The 17,819-nt window shown below is 41.2% G+C and overlaps 1 long non-coding RNA gene across 11 annotated transcripts in view; it reads left to right on the plus strand.

Annotated features, from left to right (window-relative positions):
* The first annotated feature begins 1,427 nt into the window (after positions 1-1,427).
* Positions 1,428-17,819, plus strand: part of LOC105421059 (uncharacterized) — a 17,784-nt gene continuing 1,392 nt past the window's right edge. Inside the window, exons 1-5 of one of the 11 annotated variants that reach the window (XR_002281808.2) lie at positions 1,428-2,363; positions 2,946-3,091; positions 7,583-7,748; positions 12,875-13,038; positions 17,494-17,669. This is a non-coding gene — a long non-coding RNA (uncharacterized LOC105421059). The remainder of the gene's footprint in view (positions 2,364-2,945; positions 3,092-7,582; positions 7,749-12,874; positions 13,039-17,493; positions 17,670-17,819) is intronic. The other 10 variants (XR_016053674.1, XR_016053673.1, XR_016053672.1 and 7 more) reach the window with 10 other exon arrangements.

The following is a 17,819-nucleotide window of genomic DNA, read 5'->3' on the forward strand; positions in this document are numbered from 1 at the left end:
GTTTGCTTCCATGCCCCAACTTTACTTCATACTGGCATCCTTTGACAAAGCTCTGTCTCTGACTTATGTTGTGCACTGTTTTTTAGTGAGATAAAGAGAAGTGCATTTGTAAATAGTTAGAGAGATGAATGTTTGCATTCTTTCAGTGAGAGAGAGAGAACATAAAGAGATTGTAACAAAAATACAAATAGAAGAAGGAACAAGTGGAAAAGGAAAAGGTGCAGTGGTTCTCTCTCTCTCTCACTAACTGATCATCAATCAAAAGGATAAGGGGCATATCTGTGCAAAGTTTGAATGTGCATCTGTGTAACTCTGATAAGGCTACTGTTTAATTTCTAGAGAATCATCGATGCACTTCAATTTTCAGCTTTTCTGCTGCCCGACTTATGTCCGTACTCATGCTGCTCGATGTAGCCACCCTTCAGCTTACTATTATCTCCCAAATAAGAAAAATAAAATTGTAAATCTGTCTCTAGGTATCTTTGTGGAGGCAGAGGGAGACCAACTGGTCTTGACCCTATGTAAAGTGGGAGATTAGTTTGAGCCTTTGAGGATTGGGATATTGAGAAACTTCTTTACTGCTTTAGGTTTTATGTGTGTTGAGAAAATGATTGTGGTTTGTTTCTTGACCACTATGAGAATAAAATAAATAGAATGGCAGCTGCTTCAATTGTTGAGAGAAAGAGAAATACATTTGTACCAGTTAGACAGAGCGAAAATGCCTGGCCAGAGAAGAAAGGAGCAAAACGGCATATGCTAGCATCCTGACCTTCACCACTACCTTGGGCTCACTTTTTAATAAAGGTATGCGAGAGGGGCTCACTCTTTAGTAAAGGTATGCGGGAGGAATTTGAGTTGCTTGACCTCTTGTTTTCATTTCTTTCAGGCTCTTAGTAAAGTTTTTCCTTTTGGAACTTTTGCTGCCTATAAATGATTGCATTGCCGAGATTGAAGGATATCTGATCCCTTTTGACGTACTGGATTAGACTTTTGTTTGCTTCCATGCCCCACTTTACTTCATACTGGCATCGTTTGACAAAGCTCTGTCTCTGACTTATGTTGTGCACTGTTTTTTAGTGAGAGAAAGAGAAGTACATTTGTAAATTGTTAGAGAGATAAAGGTTTGCATGGAGAGTTTCCATCTCAGCCACTCTTGGAAAAATTAAAGAAATCTTTTATGGAGAGCTTCCATCTCAGCCACTTTTTGGACCACTTGAATTGAGAGGAATAATAAGATCTTTAGTGAGGAGAGAGCCTCTACCTCAGCTCTTATTGAAAAAAGGAGATCACTTGTCACATTCTGGGCCCTAAGCCTCCCAAGCTTCTCCATCTTCTCCTTTTCAGATCTTCACCAAAATTGGCAAGCATTGTTGCACTTAAGTACCCACAAGATTCCTCAAGCTTCTTTATGAAGGACACCGGAACCCGGGGCCATCTGATGGCTGTTCTCTAGGTAACCAGGGCTCCTCAGGCATTGGACGCCTTTTTAAGAATTTTGAAGCCCCGATCCTCCTTTCTTTTGCCTTGCCTATCGGAGTCGAGGACTCCACATTCGCTAAGGCCAAGTCTCTACTCAAAGGACTCAGAAGATTTAATCAATCAACATCTATTTCTAAATTGCGAGGTTGCCTTGGCCCTTTGGACCGACCTTCTTCTTCTATCGAAGTGGCTGTGGGTCATTCCCCAATCGATCCCTCACCTCTTCTCCTTATGCCTTAGTACTCCTTGGAAAAATTCAAGAAATCTTCTATGGAGAGCTTCCTTCTCAGCCACTCTTTGGACCACTTGAATTGAGAGGAATAATAGGATCTTTAACTAGGAGAGAGCCTCTACCTCTTCTCTTATTGACAAAAGTAGGTCACTTGTCACATTCTGGGCCCTAAACCTCCCAAGCTTCTCCATCTTCTCCTTTTCAGATCTTCACCAAAATTGGCAAGCGTTGTTGCACCTAAATATCCACAGGAATCCTCAAGCATCTTTATGCTGGAACCCGGGGCCATCTGATGGCTGCTCTCTAGGCAACCAAGGCCTCTCAGGCATTGGATGCCTTTTTTGGAGACTAGATAACATTTTCGTCAAAATTGGCCACATTTGCAGCAGTATCCAAGTCTCTTGGAGACACACTCATAGGACTTGTAACGCTGCGGCAGATGCACTAGCAAGGGAGGGAGCTAGTCACAACTATCCCTTGGGGAATTTGGACCCCCCTTAGCTCTCACCTCATTTTTGGATCTATTGCAGAAATTCTCGGACCCTCAAGGGTTCCTGTATAGGGCACCCTGTTTTGGGGCTTGCCTAATTGTTGTTTGTAATTCTTTATACAATCAATACAAAAGTCAACTTCCTCAAGGAAAAAAAAGAAGGTTGGTTGACTAATGGAAAACATGTTGATTAATTGCATTTGGGTTTTATGCCTAGAGGATTCACTAGAAGGTTCAGAACTTTTTAATACTAGATCTTTCTATTTTGTTTTTGTTCACCTTGAATTTGGTTAGATGTTCATATTTCTGCCTCTTTTTGTCAGTTTTTTATTTCTTGTGTGTTTGTTTGGTTGGGGGGAGGGTGTGTGTGTAAGAGAGAGAGAGAGAGAGAGAGAGAGAGAGAGAGAGAGAGAGAGAGAGAGAGAGAGAGAGATATTCATAGATGATATGAATTGCATCTCAAGATATTTATATTTTAGTTGACTTGGGATTTGATTTCTGCCCATAATATGATGGCAAACTGAAAATAGAACATTTGTGAGTATGAAACTTTTGGGTTAGTCATTTTTTTGAACACGGACCACAAATGTATATATAGCCATTGAATATGGAAAATGAGGCTTTATGTACTGTTTGTTTGCCTTTTGCGAGCTGCTTTATAAATATTTGTTGCTTGTTTTGTTAAACTAGGTGGTTTCTCAGTTATCTCTATTTTAAATCAATGTAATTTTTTGTTGGTGGTAGAGCTGGGATTTACCTTAGCAGCACTTGCTCATGTTTGACACAATGCCACGTTGGATGAAAAGAACAATAAGTTATGCCAGCAGTGGAGGCCTGGCTGTTCAAGCATTTCAGCTTTGCTACAAGAGACTGGGTTGCTTGCTGTACAGGTACTATTTATCATTGTCATTCTATGTTGTTGATCCCCTTAGGCTGGAAGAATATCTAATAACTGATTAAAGCTCAGTTCGTGAAATTTGGGAATTCTTTGTGTATTGCAATCTTTGGAGGTATTTTCCATTATAAATAATCTTGTAACCCTTTATCACCATTTCCTCCCCTCTCTCTCCACCCTTTCTCTATGCAATCCTAGGCTTGCAACCCCTTCCTCCTGCACCCCCTCTTTGTATGCCCTCCCCTAACCTCATTAGTCCACCTCACCATTTTCCTATGAATTCATCTCCTCCTCTTCTCTCCCCCAATGTTCCAACCTTGTTGCCACCGTTTTAATATCATTAGATAGTCTCATAACAATCTTCTAGACATCTTGTTGGAAAGAGCGGAGTTCAGTTGGTCTAGTCCTTCGACTAATCCAAGCCTCTCAAATTTAGATAGATTTCTAACCCCTCTCGAGTGGGATCATGAGTTCCCTAGCACCCACACTCTGGTGCTTCCCAAGCCCGCCTCAAATCATGAACCTATCCATCTAGATACCTTGTCCATTCCTCCAGAGCCTAAGCCTTTTCGCTTTGAGCTGTCTTGGCTCTAAGAGCCCAGCTTCCCCACTCCTGTCCATAACCATTGGGAGTCCTTCTCCCCCCTAGTGAATGGGTGGGCCGGTTTTGTCTAGTAGAAAAAGCTCCAAATGCTCAAAGTTTTCCTGAAATCATGGAGTTCACAGCTCCCTGGAAACTTCAAGTACCAAAAAGACTCCCTTTTGAGGTCTATTTAACATTGAGACTCCATTGAAGAACTTAGACCTCCCTCCCCTTCAGCTGGATTCTCGATCCATCCACGAACATGATTACCAGTTCCTCCTAAAGAAAGAATAAATTTATTGGCTCAATGGGCCACAGTCAATTGGCTCAAGCTTGGAAACCAAAATACAACTTACTTCCACAAGATAGCCAACTGTCGAAGAAGGGAGAACTCTATTTCCCACTTCAAAGTGGGGAACCAAATTGTTGACCATCCCAATCTCATGAGGCAGTGGCTGTCGAATCTTTTTCCAAGCTTTTCTCTTCCCCTTCTGGTCCTAGACCAGTAATGGCGGACTTCTCCTTCTCTTCTATTTCTCACGAATGTGCAGCCTCTTTGGAAAGCTTTTTTTAGGAATACAAAGTATTCCAAGCCATTGAAGCTCTGACAGCTTCCCCATGGCCCTCTTCAAAATCTTTTGGGATAACCTTAAGACTGATACCATGGCTTTCTTTTCTGAATTTCACTCCCCAGCTACTATCCATAAGGCGATGAATGCCACTTTCATTGCCAAGATCCGTAAGAAAGAGGGAGCAAAAGAGCTTAAAGACTTCAAACCCATTAGTCTGATTAATACTTCCTACAAAATTCTCTAGAAGGCTTGGCTTCCCGCCTTAAACGTGTCCTTGGTCAGGTGATCTTATCGTCCCAAGGGACCTTTGTGAGGGAACGCCAGATTCTCGATGGTGCTCTAACAGCACACGAGTGCAAAAATCCCAGGCTTGGTAATCAAAAAGCTTGAGTTGATGAGACTTTGTCCAGAATGCCATTTGGCTCTCTATGGTGAAGATGGATCCAAGGGTGTATTTCAAAACCCCAATTTTTGGACCTTATTAATGACTCATCTAAGGGTTACATTCATGCTTTGAGAGGGCTCCGCGACGGGGACCCCCTTTCACTGTTCTTATTTGCCATAGTGGCTAAGGTGTTCAGTGCCTCACTATCTCGTGTGTACAGCACGGAACGCATTTACGGTTTCCAAGTGGGTAAGTCGGGTCTCTTTATATTCCACCTCCAATATGTCGATGATACCCTCCTTTTTTGCAATGCATTTTTAAAAAAAGTTTGTTGTTTATTGCTCTTCCTCCAATGCTTCAAGTTGACTACGGACTTTAAGGTGAACCTAGAAAAAACTAAGATGACAAGAATCTGCCTTGACCAAGCCATAGTCAAATGCTTCACTGACTCATGGGGATGTGTTGTAGAGCCAATGCCCTCATCCTATCTTAGCCTTCCATCTTGCATTGACCTTCATCGAATCCAATTATGGAGCCTGGTTATAGACAAAGTCGAGTGGCACCTGACTTCATGGAAAGGGAGAGTTCTTTCACTAGGCTACAGAGTGAAGAAAGTCAAGCCCCAAGCACGCGAGCTTATGAATGGGGAAGTGTCTATCAATGGAAAACCTTAAGGCTATGGTAGACCCCGGGGCTACACACAACTTTATGGCAGATCAAGAAGCACGCCGGCTGAACCTCAGTGAAGGTACTGGATGGTCTCTCACTAAAATCAAATACTTGCGGGCGTCATTTAGCCTCCTTTCAAGGGAAGGGAGGCCTGAACTTGCCACGCTCCCTCCCTCACTTATCCCTAACAACGAAGCGAGAATTGAATCAATTACTCGTTTCAGTCAGCTTGCTCTCAAACTAGCCGTACTCGAACCAACCTCATAGACACGATGAAACACGATTCCTTGTTCACCTCCTCCCCACCCGCTTTACTACTCCCTTGCTAGTTTCTTTTGTCTGACCCGTAACCCTTCCTCTTCGGTGGTAGAAAGCATTACTGGTCCACCTAATGCGAGATCTAGGAACCCAAATTTCAAGAGACTCTTAGTTGATTACGAGCTTCACCAGTTTTTGAATCTCTCGGTCTTGCCCGATTCGATATTTTTTCTCCCACATGCAATGACAAGATGGTCTGATCCCCCTCTCCATCGGCTTCAGTCACAGTTGCTTCATTTTACTGAAGGTTATACTCCCTGCCTTCTCCTCCTCTCTCGGCCTTTCCCTCTATAGCCACCAAGGCTTGGTGCTTCTTTTTGCCCTCAAAATCCAGCTTTTTACTTGGATAGCACTTCATCAAAGAGCTTCGACACTCGATCAACTACAGCAAAGGGGTATCCTTTTCCTAATTGATGCACCATGTGCCTCAAAGCTGAAGAAACCAATCAACATCTTTTTCTAAATTGCGATGTTGCCTTGCCCTTTGGACCGACCTTCTTCTTTTATCCAAGTGGCTGTGGGGCATTCCCCAATCGATCTTTCACCTCTTCTCCTTATGCCTTAGAACTCCTTGGAAAATTTCAAGAAATCTTCTATGGAGAGCTTCCATCTCAGCCACTCTTTGGACCACTTGAATTGAGAGGAATAATAGGATCTTTAGTGAGGAGAGAGCCTCTGCCTCAGCTCTTATTGAAAAAAGGAGGTCACTTGTCACAGTCTGGGCCCTAAACTCCCAAGCTTCTCCATCTTCTCCTTTTCGGATCTTCACCAAATTTGGCAATCGTTGCTGCACCTAAGTACCCACAGGATTCGTCAAACTTCTTTATGAAGGACACTGGAACCTGGGGCCATATGATGGCTGCTCTCTAGGCAACTCGGGCCCCTCAGCCATTGGATGCCTTTTAAAGAATTTTGAAGCCCCGATCCTCCTTTCTTATGCCATGCCTATCGGAGTCGAGGACTCCACATTCGCTGAGGCCAAGTCTCTACTCAAAGGACTCAAAAGATATAATCATCTTTGGTGCAAAAAGGTGTAGGTAGAGGGTATTCCAGCAACACTATCGCTTGGGCTTCTGGCAGTGCCCTTTTCCCTTGGGGACTAGATAACATTTTTGTCGAAATTGGCCACATTTGCAGTAGTATCTAAGTCTTATGGAGACACACTCATAGGAACTGTAACGCAACAGCAAATGCACTAGCAAGGGAGGGATAAGTCTCAACTATCCCTAGGAGAATTTGGACCCCCCTTTGCTCTCACCTCATTTTTGGATCTTTTGCAGAGATTCTCGGACCCTCAAGGGTTCCTGTATAGGGCACCCTTTTTTGGGGAAATCCTAATTTTTGTTTGTAATTCTCTATACAATCAATACAAAAGTCAACTTCCTCAAGGAAAAAAAGAAAGGTTGGTTGACAAATGGAAAACATGTTGATTTATTGCATTTGGGTTTTATGCTTAGAGGATTCATTAGAAGGTTCATAACTTTTTAATACTAGATCTTTCTTTTTTGTTTCTGTTCACCTTGAATTTGGTCTAATTTGGGTAGATGTTCATATTTCTGCCTCTTTTAGTCAGTTTTTTATTTCTTCTGTGTTTGTTTGGTGGGAGGGGGAGAAGGTGTGTGTTTAAGAGAAAGAGAGTGTGAGAGAGAGAGAGAGATTCATAGATGATATGAATTGCATCTCAAGACATTGATATTTTAGTTGACTTGGGATTTAATTTCTACCCATAATATGATGGCAAACTGCAAATAGAACATTGTTGAGTATGAAACTTTGGGATTAGTCATTATTTTGAACAGGACCACAAAAGTATAAATAGTCATTGAATATGGAAAATGAGACTTTATGTATTGTTTGTTTGCCTTTTGCTCGCCGCATTATAGATATTTGTTGTTTGTTTTGTTAAACAAGGTGGTTTCTCAGTTATCTCTTTTATTAAATCAATGAAATTTTTTGTAGGTAGTAGAGCTGGGATTTTACCCTAGCAGCACTTGCTCATGTTTGGCACAATGCCATGTTGGATGAAAAGAACAGTAAGTTATGCCAACAGTGGAGGCCTGGCTGTTTAAGCATTTCGAGCATATTTTCAGGTTTGCTACAGGACGCTTGGTTGCTTGCTGTACAGGTACTATTTAATGTTGTTATTCTATATTGTTGATCCCCTTAGGCTGGAGGAATATCTAAATAACTTATTAAAGCTCAGTTCGTGAAATTGGGGATTCTCTATGTGTTGTAGTCTCTGGTGGTATTTGCCGTTATAAATAATCTTGTAACCATTTATCACTATTTCCTCTTATTCTTTCCCTCCTACTATGTATGTGATTAAAGCACCCATTCATTGTACATTCTCTCATATCTATATTTTTTTCAGCACTTTTATTCCATTATTCCCCTCTCCTTATCCCCAGCAGCTAGAGCAAACCATATCCATATTCTTGATATTACTTTGTAATTGTGCAAGCCTCTCTCTCTCTCTTTCTCTCTCTCCCCCTACACGCCGACGCACACGTGCACATTTGGACAAAAAAAATGAAAAATAACTATTGCTACCCATGAAAGAAGTATTAAGCACATTTACATGTAGAACATTTGCTTCTGGGTTTTTTAGTTAAGTATATATAAAAAAATAAAAAAGTATACAAAGAGACCGTTTACTTTTTGTACAAGGAAGTCACAATCAGTCATGTCCCTTAGCTTACAAATTGAGTAGTTGTAGGAGTGTCATTAGATAAACTCAAAGTTTAAAAAAAAAAATTTCGGACTTTGTGACGCACCCTAAGGCAACAAATTTGACATCCAATGAGTAGAAATAATTGTGACCCCCTTATAGAAAAAGTAAATGGTTTCTTTGTATACAATCCCGAGAACATTTGCTCCTTGCGTGATCAATAAGGTCTGTTGTTATCAATTTACAATTTGACTTGGGCATAGGTGTCTCTTATTTTGTCTAAATATACATAGGAATTTTCAAATTTTGTGTTTTTCCTATTACCGAAGTGTTTTTCAAATTTTCAAATTTTCATATTAGCGAAGTATTTTTCAAATTTTCATATTTTGTCTAAATATTCAAGAGATCATATTACCAAAGTGTTTTTCATAAAAACATGAAGTACATATATATATTGTTTTTGTTAAAAAATATGATTTTTTGAAGATCTATTGAAAAAATTCAGACTTCTTAAAGGATTTCAAAACTCAGAGGTTTTTTAAAAACTCGTGTTTTGAACGACGACTTGCGAGCTTGGGGGTTCATGTTTTGACCTTGTAGGTTCGGGGTTAAGGAAATTGGGGTTTTAAATTTTTTATGATCAATAATAGAGCATCCACGAGGAGGAGATTGAAAGTGAGGGTTTTAGAGAGAGAAAGAGCCAAGAAAAGAGTTAAAAATTTGAGCTTATCTAAGAAAATTTATTTTTATGATATCTAAATAGTTTTCTATATTTTTATTGATAGCTTTTGATGCTAAATATTAATATATATTTTCTTCTAATTTTTACCGAATTTTTAGAAATGTTTTTTGGTTTTTATAGGGCTAGTTTGGGCTTAAATGTTGTGGTGTTAGTTATACTCAGCTTGTATCGGCTCGATTCAGCCAAAGATGATGAATATCGGCTCGGCTCGGCTAAAATCAGCTCAGCTCGGCTACATTCGGCTCGGCTCAGCTATATTAGGCTCAGCTCGGCTCAGCTCAGCTAGATTCGGCTCGGCTTAGCTAACTTCACGTAAATTTATAATGGAACTGAGCGGAGCCGAATAATATAAGCCGAGCCGAGCCGATACCAGCTGAGCCGAGCCGATATCAGCAGAGCCGAGCCGAGATCAGCCGAGCCGCACCAACCAACCCAGCCAGTTCGTCCACAACCTCCGTTTATATTAAAAAAAAAGAAAGGGGGGGCTTAACCAATCACGTTCACTTTTTTTTCCGCTCTGTGTCCCTGTGTAAAGTGGGAGATTAGTTTGAGGATTGGGATTTTGAGAAACTTCTTCACTGCTTTAGGTTTTATGTGTCATGAGAAAATGATTGTGGTTTGTTTCTTGACCACTATAATAATAAATAAATGGAATGGCAGCTGCTGCAATTGTTGAGAGAAAGAAAAGTACATTTGTACCAGTTAGAGAGAGAAAGATTTGCATTCTTTCAGAGAGAGAGAGAGAACATAAAGAGATTGTTTTAAAACACATGGAAGAAGGAACAAGTGGAAAAGGAAAAGATGCGGTAGTTCTCTTTCTAGCTGATTATCAATTAAGAGGATAAGGGGTTTGCTTTCCTTTTCCTACATGAGAGAGGGAAAAATGCCTGGCCAGAAAAGAAAGGAGAAAAAGGACATATGCTAGCATCCTGACCTCCACCACTTCCTTGGGCTCACTCTTTAATAAAGGTGTATCTGATGCGAGAGGAATTTGAGTTGCTTGACTTCTTGTTTTCATTTCTTTCAGGTTCTTAATAAAGTTTTTGCTTTTAGATAAATACAACCACAAGAATTAGAATGAAAGATATCCATCAGAAAATTGCTTTTAGATAAATACAACCACAAGAATTAGGATAAAAGAAATCCATCACAAAATTACATAAATAGAGCACACAATGCAGTGGACAACAAAAGCAACCCTAGACAAAAACAAACTAAAGTTTGGTAATTTGGATGCAATTTATGAAGAAACTGTTGATGCCCCAAGTAGTTCAGTTGGAAATATGTAGTATATCACATTGCAAATAGAGCGGGCAAACCAGATATTGCCACTTCCTCATTGGTTCCTGAGTCCTTTGGCAACTATCGATGCCACTGAGAGTATAGATTTTGCCAGGAGTGGGCATTTCTTTCTGTTGGGTTATAAAGCTATGTCTGCATTATGCTCTAAAAATCCAAGTTCACCAATTTTACATATTCCTTTGGTTTGGGAATTTACGTGCACTGTCCATGGTTTACCTCAAAAGAAATGACATTCTTGAAAAGAAGCAAACCAGAGATACTTTCAAAACTTTACACAACATGTATGGGCAACGTCTGGACAAACTGAGACAAAGAAGACCTGAAGTCGTTCCTGAAAATGAAAAATCCTCTGGTGTATATAGCAGAAAATTCCTTTACTTCGTAAAAGAGGTCCATGAAAGCTATGGCTCATTTATTGAGATCCCCATTGAGCAATTCAGTGTAATATCCTATGGTGATGTACCATTTGGCTAGCAATTAGGTGTATATCTCCACCGTACTGTAGAAGTGCCAGTCAGATTTACTTCATCGAAAGCACTATCCAATGCCCATATTTTGGAAGTTTTGCTGCCTATAAATGATTGCATTGCCAAGATTGAAGGATATCTTATCCCTTTTGAGGTACTGGATTAGACTTATGTTTCCTTCCATGCCCCACTTTACTTCATACTGGCATCCTTTGACAAAGCTCTGTCTTTGACTTATGTTGTGCACTGTTTTTTAGTGAGAGAAAGAGAAGTACATTTGTAAATTGTTAGAGAGATAAAGGTTTGCATGGAGAGCTTCCATCTCAGCCACTCTTGGAAAAATTATAGAAATCTTCTATGGAGAGCTTCCATCTCAGCCACTCTTTAGACCACTCGAATTGAGAGGAATAATAAGATCTTTTGTGAGGAGAGCCTCTACCTCAGCTCTTATTGAAAAAAGGAGATCACTTGTCACATTCTGGGCCCTAAACCTCCCAAGCTTCTCCATCTTCTCCTTTTCAGATCTTCACCAAAATTGGCAAGCATTGTTGCACCTAAGTACCCACATGATTATTCAAGCTTCTGTATGAAGGACACCGGAACCCGGGGCCATCTGATGGCTGTTCTCTAGGTAACCAGGGCTCCTCAGGCATTGGACGCCTTTTTAAGAATTTTGAAGCCCCGATCCTCCTTTCTTATGCCCTGCCTATCGGAGTCGAGGACTCCACATTCGCTAAGGCCAATTCTCTACTCAAAGGACTCAGAAGATTTAATCAATCAACATCTATTACTAAATTGCGAGGTTGCCTTGGCCCTTCTGACCGACCTTCTTCTTCTATCGAAGTGGCTGTGGGTCATTCCCCAATCGATCCCTCACCTCTTCTCCTTGTGCTTTAGTACGGAGAGCTTCCATCTCAGCCACTCTTTGGATCACTTGAATTGAGAGGAATAATAGGATCTTTAGCTAGGAGAGAGCCTCTACCTCAGCTCTTTTTGAAAAAAGTAGGTCACTTGTCACATTTTGGGCCCTAAACGTCCCACGCTTCTCCATCTTCTCCTTTTCAGATCTTCACCAAAATTGGCAAGCGTTGTTGCACCTAAGTATCCACAGGATTCCTCAAGCTTCTTTATGCTGGAACCTGGGGCCATCTGATGGCTGCTCTCTAGGCAACCAAGGCCCCTCAGGCATTGGACGCCTTTTTTGGAGACTAGATAACATTTTTGTCGAAATTGGCCGCATTTGCAGCAGTATCCAACTCTCTTGGAGACACACTCATAGGAATTGTAACGCTGCGGCAGATGCACTAGCAAGGGAGGGAGCTAGTCTCAACTATCCCTAGGAGAATTTGGACCCCCCTTAGCTCTCACCTCATTTTGGTATCTATTGCAGAAATTCTCGGACCCTCAAGGGTACCTTTATAGGGCACCCTGTTTTGGGGCTTGCCTAATTGTTGTTTGTAATTCTTTATACAATGAATACAAAAGTCAACTTCCTCAAGGAAAAAAAAGAAGGTTGGTTGACGAATGGAAAACATGTTGGTTAATTACATTTGGGTTTTATGCCTAGAGGATTCACTAGAAGGTTCAGAACTTTTTAATACTAGATCTTTTTATTTGGTTTTTGTTCACCTTGAATTTGGTTAGATGTTCATATTTCTACCTCTTTTTGTCAGTTTTTTATTTCTTGTGTGTTTGTTTGGTGGGGGTGAGGGTGTGTGTGTAAGAGAGAGAGAGAGAGAGAGAGAGAGAGAGAGAGAGAGAGAGAGAGATTCATAGATGATATGAATTGCATCTCAAGACATTTATATTTTAGTTGACTTGGGATTTGATTTCTGCCCATAATATGATGGCAAACTGCAAATAGAACATTTGTGAGTATGAAACTTTGGGGTTAGTCATTATTTTTAAAATGGACCACAAAAGTATATATAGCCATTAAATATGGAAAATGAGGCTTTATGTACTGTTTGTTTGCCTTTTGCTAGCTGCATTATAGATATTTGTTGTTTGTTTTGTTAAACAAAGTGGTTTCTCAGTTATCTCTATTTTTAAATCAATGTAATTTTTTGTAGGTGGTAGAGCTGGGATTTACCCTAGCAGCACTTGCTCAGGTTTGGCGCAATGCCACGTTGGATGAAAAGAACAATAAGTTATGCTAGCATTGGAGGCCTGGCTGTTCAAGCATTTCAGGCATAATTTCAGCTTTCTGCAAGAGACTTGGTTGCTGGCTGTACATGTACTATTTAATATTGTTATTCTATGTTGTTGATCCCCTTAGGCTAGAGGAATACCTAATAACTGATTAAAGCTCAGTTCATGAAATTTTGGAATTCTCTGTGTATTGCTATCTCTGGTGGTATTTGCCATTATAAGTAATCTCTTAACTATTTATCACCATTTCCTCCCCTCTCTCTCCACCCTTTCTCTATGCAATCCTAGGCTTGCAACCTCTTCCTCCTTCACCCCCTCTTTGTATGCCCTCCCCAAACCTCATTAGTCCACCTCACCATTTTCCTACTAATTCATCTCCTCCTCTTCTCTCCTCCCATGTACCAACTTTGCTGCCACCATTTTAATATCACTAGATAGTCTCATAACAGTCTTCTTGACATCATGTTGGAAGGAGCGGAGTTCAGTTGGTCTAGTCATTCGGCTAATCCAAGCCTCTCAAATTTAGATAGATTTCTAACCCCTCTCGAGTGGGATCATGAGTTCCCTAGCACCCACACTCTGGTGCTTCCCAAGCCCGCCTCAAATCATAAACCTATCCATCTAGATACCCTGTCCATTCCTCCAGGGCCTAAGCCTTTTCGCTTTGAGCTGTCTTGGCTCTAAGAGCCCAGCTTCCCCACTCCTGTCCATAACCATTGGGAGTCCTTCTCCCCCCTAGTGAATGGGTGGGCCGGTTTTGTCTAGTAGAAAAAGCTCCAAATGCTCAAAGTTTTCCTGAAATCATGGAATTCACAGTTCCCTGGGAACTTCTGATACAAAAAAGTGTCCCTTTTGAGGTCTATTCAACATTGAGACTCCATTGAAGAACTTAGACCTCCCTTCCCTTCAGCTTAATTCTCGATCCATCCACGAACATGATTACCAGTTCCCCCTAAAGACAAAAGAAATTTATTGGGCTCAATGGGCCACAGTCAAATGGCTCAAGTTTGGAAACCAAAATACAATTTACTTCCACAAGATAGCCAACTGTCGAAGAAGGGAGAACTCTATTACCCACTTCAAAGTGGGGGACCAGATTGTTGACCATCCCAATCTCATGAGGCAGTGGCTGTCGAATATTTTTCCAAGCTTTTCTCTTCCCCTTCTGGTCCTAGGCTAGTAATGGCGGACTTCTCCTTCTCTTCTATTTCTCATGAATGTGCGGTCTCTTTGGAAAGCTTTTTTTAAGAATACAAAGTACTCCAAGCCATTAAAGCTCTGACAGCTTCCCCATAGCCCTCTTCAAAATCTTTTGGGATAACCTTAAGACTGATATCATAGCCTTCCTTTCTGAATTTCACTCCCGAGCTACTATCCATAAGGCGATGAATGCCACTTTCATTGCCAGGATCCCCAAGAAAGAGGGAGCAAAAGAGCTTAAAGACTTCAAACCCATTAGTCTGATTAATACTTCCTACAAAATTCTCTTGATGGCTTGGCTTCCCGCCTTAAACGTGTCCTTGGTCAGGATCTTATCGTCCCAAGGGATATTTGTGAAGGAACGTCAGATTCTCGATGGTGCTCTAATAGCACACGAGTGCATCCATTCCGGCTGTAGTGCAAAAATCCCAAGCTTGGTAATCAAAAAGCTTGTGTTGATGAGACTTTGTCCAGAATGCCATTTGGCTCTCTATGGTGAAGATGGATCCTAGGGTGTATTTCAAAACCCCAATTTTTGGACCTTATTAATGACACATCTAAGGGTTACATTCATGCTTCACCGTTCCTATTTGCCAAAGTGGCTAAGGTGTTCAGTGCCTCACTATCTTGTGTGTACAGCACCAGATGCATTTAGGGTTTCCAAATGGGTAGGTCGGGTCTCTTTATAGTCCACCTCTAATATGTTGATGATACCCTCCTTTTTTGCGATACGTTTTTAAAAAAGTTTGTAGTTTATTGCTCTTCCTCCAATGCTTCAAGTTGGCAACGGGCTTTAAGGTGAACCTAGAAAAAACTAAGATGACAAGAATCTGCCTTTACCAAGCCATAGTCAAATGCTTCGCTGATTCATGGGGATATGTTGTAGAGCCAATGCCCTCATCCTATCTTAGCCTTCCATCTTGCATTGGCCTTCATTGAATCCAGTTATGGAGCCTGGTTGTAAACAAAGTCGAGTGGCACCTGGCTTCATGGAAAGGGAGAGTCTTTTCACCAAGCTGTACAGTGAAGAAAGTCAAGCCCAAGCACGAGAGCTTATAAATGTGGAAGTGTCTATCAATGGAAAACCTTAAGGCTATGGTAGACACCGAGGCTACACACAACTTTATGGCAGATCAAGACGCACACCAGCTGAACCTCAGTGAAGGTACTGGATGGTCTCTCACTAAAATCAAATACTTGCGGGCATCATTCAGCCTCCTTTCAAGGGAAGGGAGGCCTGAACTTTCCGCGCTTCCTCCCTCACTTACCCCTGACAACAAAGCGAGAATTGAATCAATTACTCGTTTCAGTCAGCTTGCTCTCAAACTAGCCGTACTCGAACCGACCTCATAGACACGATGAAACACGATTCCTTGTTCACCTCCTCCCCACCCGCTTTGCTACTCCCTTGCTACTTTCTTTTGTCTGACCGGTAACCCTTCCTCTTCGGTGGTAGAAAGCATTACTGGTCCACCTATTGGGAGATCTTGGAACCCAAATTTCAAAAGACTCTTAGTTGACAACAAGCTTCACCAGTTTTTGAATCTCTTGGTGTTGCCCGATTCGATATTTTTTCTCCCACATGCAATGACAAGATGGTCTGATCCCCCTCTCTATCAGGTTCATTCACAATTGCTTCATTTTACTGAAGCTTATACTCCTTGCCTTCTCCTCCCCTCTCGGCCTTTCCGTCTATAGCCACCAAGGCTTGGTGCTTCGTTTTGCCCTCAAAATCCAGCTTTTTACTTGGATAGCACTCCATCAAAGGGCTTCGACACTCGATCAACTACAGCTTTCCTAATAGATGCACCATGTGCCTCAAAGCTGAAGAAACCAATCAACATCTATTTCTAAATTGCGGTGTTGCCTTGGCCCTTTGGACCGACCTTCTTCTTCTATCCAATTGGCTGTGGGGCATTCCCCAATCGATCCCTCACCTCTTCTCCTTATGCCTTAGAACTCCTAGGAAAATTTCAAGAACTCTTCTATGGAGAGCTTCCATCTCAGCCACTCTTTGGACCACTTGAATTGAGAGGAATAATAGGATCTTTCGTGAGGAGAGAGCCTCTGCCTCAGCGCTTATTGAAAAAAGGAGGTCACTTGTCACAGTCTGAGACCTAAACTCCCAAGCTTCTCCATCTTCTCCGTTTTGGATCTTCACCAAATTTGGCAAGCGTTGCTGCACCTAAGTACCCACAGGATTCTTCAAGCTTCTTTATGAAGGACACTGGAACCTGGGGCCATATGATGGCTGCTCTCTAGGCAACCCGGGCCCCTCGGCCATTGGATGCCTTTTAAAGAATTTTGAAGGCTCCTTTTTTATGCCATGCCTATCGGAGTCGAGGACTCCACATTCGCTGAGGTCAAGTCTCTACTCAAAGGACTCAAAAGATATAATCATCTTTGGTGCAAAAAGGTGTAGGTAGAGGGTATTCCAGCAACACTATCGCTTGGGCTTCTGGCAATGCCCTCTGCCCTTGAAGACTAGATAACATTTTTGTCAAAATTGGCCACATTTGCAGTAGTATCTAAGTCTTATGGAGACACACTCATAGGAACTGTAACGCAACAGCAAATGCACTAGCAAGGGAGGGATAAGTCTCAACTATCCCTAGGAGAATTTGGACCCCCCTTAGCTCTCACCTCATTTTTGGATCTTTTGCAAAGATTCTCGGACTCTCAAGGGTTCCTGTATAGGGATCCTATTTTGGGGAAATCCTAATTTTTGTTTGTAATTCTCTATACAATCAATTCAAAAGTCAACTTCCTCAAGGAAAAAAAGGAAGGTTGGTTGACAAATGGAAAACATGTTGATTTATTGCATTTGGGTTTTACGCTTAGAGGATTCATTAGAAGGTTCATAACTTTTTAATACTAGATCTTTCTATTTGGTTTCTGTTCACCTTGAATTTGGTCTAATTTGGGTAGATGTTCATATTTCTGCCTCTTTTTGTCTGTTTTTTATTTCTTGTGTGTTTGTTTGGTGAGAGGGGGGGAAGGTGTGTGTTTAAGATAAAGAGAGAGAGAGAGAGAGAGATTCATAGATGATATGAATTGCATCTCAAGACATTGATATTTTAGTTGACTTGGGATTTGATTTCTGCCCATAATATGATGGCAAACTGCAAATAGAACATTTGTGAGTGATACTTTGGGATTAGTCATTATTTTGAACAGGACCACAAAAGTATAAATAGTCATTGAATATGGAAAATGAGACTTTATGTATTGTTTGTCTGCCTTTGCTAGCTGCATTATAGATATTTGTTGTTTGTTTGCCTTTTGCTAGCTGCATTATAGATATTTGTTGTTTGTTTTGTTAAACATGGTGGTTTCTCAGTTATCTTTGTAGGTGGTAGAGCTGGGATTACCCTAGCAGCACTTGCTCATGTTTGACACAATGCCATGCTGGATGAAAAGAACAGTAAGTTATGCCAGCAGTGGAGGCCTGGTTGTTTAAGCATTTCGGGCATATTTTCAGCTTTTCTACAGGACGCTTGGTTGCTTGCTGTACAAGTGCTATTTAATGTTGTTATTCTATATTGTTGATCCCCTTAGGCTGGAGGACTATCTAAATAACTTATTAAAGCTCAGTTCGTGAAATTGGGGATTCTCTATGTGTTGTAGTCTCTGGTGGTATTTGCCGTTATAAATAATCTTGTAACC

Source organism: Amborella trichopoda, chromosome 4 (genome assembly GCF_054954075.1).
Source record: "Amborella trichopoda isolate Santa Cruz 75 chromosome 4, AtrichopodaSantaCruz75HAP2 v2.0, whole genome shotgun sequence".
Taxonomy (NCBI): domain Eukaryota; kingdom Viridiplantae; phylum Streptophyta; class Magnoliopsida; order Amborellales; family Amborellaceae; genus Amborella; species Amborella trichopoda.